The sequence below is a fragment of the Montipora capricornis genome, chromosome 11 (assembly GCF_036669925.1).
Source record: "Montipora capricornis isolate CH-2021 chromosome 11, ASM3666992v2, whole genome shotgun sequence".
In the NCBI taxonomy this organism is placed as follows: domain Eukaryota; kingdom Metazoa; phylum Cnidaria; class Anthozoa; order Scleractinia; family Acroporidae; genus Montipora; species Montipora capricornis.
The window spans coordinates 26,856,707-26,858,672 of record NC_090893.1 but is presented as its reverse complement, the minus strand read 5'-3'; the positions used below and the strand labels follow the sequence as shown (position 1 = coordinate 26,858,672).

The following is a 1,966-nucleotide window of genomic DNA, read 5'->3' as shown; positions in this document are numbered from 1 at the left end:
GGTTAATACCCAGCGTTTTAAAAATAGTTTTTTTAACAGGCTGTTTTTTTTAAATATAGAGTAGCTATTTAATGTAATGTCGATAGCCTTGTAATTCTAATTAATTCTTTCGGCTATTTTTAATGTAACTGTTCTTGTTTTAGCATGTATTTTTGCTTAAAAAACAATAAAGACCTATTTATTTATTTTTATTATTTAAGAACAGGGAAATTTGACCCGGATGGGTAGTAAAAGTTGTAATTAAGTTATCCCATTTACTGCCTCCCTCCCTTGAATAATAAATGATCTACAGGAAAACAATTTTGCAAAGTATGAGGTCTATGAGGAATAATACAACAGTAACAACAACAAACTTTATTAGAAAATTCTGCACTTGCAGAGATCAGACAAAAAGGGAAAAAACGCCCCAGTTGATATTTCAGAAAAAGTCAATTTGTAATATCATCTCCATAAACAAGGAAGAAAGTAATAGATTTGGTAGTTGAGTCACCCCACGTCATAAAAAATAAAATCACTTCAGAAGAACAATTTTCAATCTAGAAGATCAACTCTAAAACAACAACAGCAACAACAACAACAGGGGTTAAATGCTATATAATGGTTTTAATTCTTAAGCCCAAGTCTAATTGACTTGGAAAGAAGAAAGACATGGGAAAAAGTTATTGTCAAATCACCGCCAAAAACTGGGAGTAATGTAATAAATTACGTGGATCAGAGTACAGTAATTTACCACTCAACCCAGGGTAACTGAAACGACTTATAATATCAAAAAAAGCTTTGCAAAGTTGGTAAAGGCTATAGCCAAAAAAAAGGTTCCTGCCTCTCTAATTTCAGGCTTTCAAAATCTGAAACAGAGCAGCAGAAAAATACTAACGGTAATAAAAATAAACCACACTGCCTTCCAAGGGAACACAAGAGAAGTTACGAATGCATTAAAAAATAGAAGGTAGGGGTGCATGGAGAAAATCCCCAAGATAACTTAAAAGAAAATTTGAGATGTAAGGAACATAAAATAACTCCTAGTATTTTAAACGTCCCATCCCTCGTATGTTGGGTTTGGGTTATTTTCTAAGCACAACTGCAATGGCATAGGAATATGCTTGAATGAACATAAAATTATATTCCAGATCTCAATCAAAATGCAATTCAAAACTTTGTCAGAAAATCAACTGAAAAGTCACTTAGGAATTTATCTTACACCTTGTTGATAAGTAATTATTTATTTACGATACGCTCCATAATGTCCAATAACGCCTTTGTTTACTGCTGCTGTTGTTGCATCATGAGCAGTGTTTGTTGACTCTGTTGTTGCTGTTGCTGCAACACTACCTTTCGAAGCTGACTCTGCTGCTCTTGGAACTGCTTCTGTGCATTTGCAGAAACTTCCATTTGTTTTTTCTCAAACTCTTGTTGATCTCTCCTCAGCTTCAACTCCTCCTGTTTAAGCTCGTAGTTAATGTCAGCTCTTTGTGACAGATAAGAAATTGCACTGCTGCCACTGCGTCGTGGTCGCTTACTTTGATTGTCCTCCATCCCATCTGATTGCCTTTTTTGAGTGTCGTTCAATTTTTCCATTGCTTTTAACCTGATATCTTCAGCTTTTGCTCTATCACTCTCTATTTTTCGGCTCTTCTCCCGGCCAGTTTCTTGTTGCTCTGCCTCTGCACTTTCTTCCAGGGCAATTATTTGTTCTAACAGGTTTTCCAACTCTGTCGGCTCATCGGGTACAATACCTTGCCTTTTCTTCAGCTCTCAATTTCTTTTTATGCCTGTTTTGCAATATTCCAACATGATCTCTAACAGATCGCTTGTCAACATTAAATGCCAGACAGGAACAATTATTCAGTGTTGTAGCCACTTTATCCCAAATTGTACTTCGTTGTGTTGAGCCCTTTTTTGTAGTGAATGGATTAAGATTAAGAACTTCACGGCATAGTATCAAATCGTGATCTTTGGTCCAAACCAT

General features: G+C 35.6%; 1 pseudogene; it reads right to left on the bottom strand.

The window, feature by feature from the left end:
• Positions 1–1,215: 1,215 nt before the first annotated feature.
• Positions 1,216–1,966, bottom strand: LOC138024657 (involucrin-like; annotated as a pseudogene).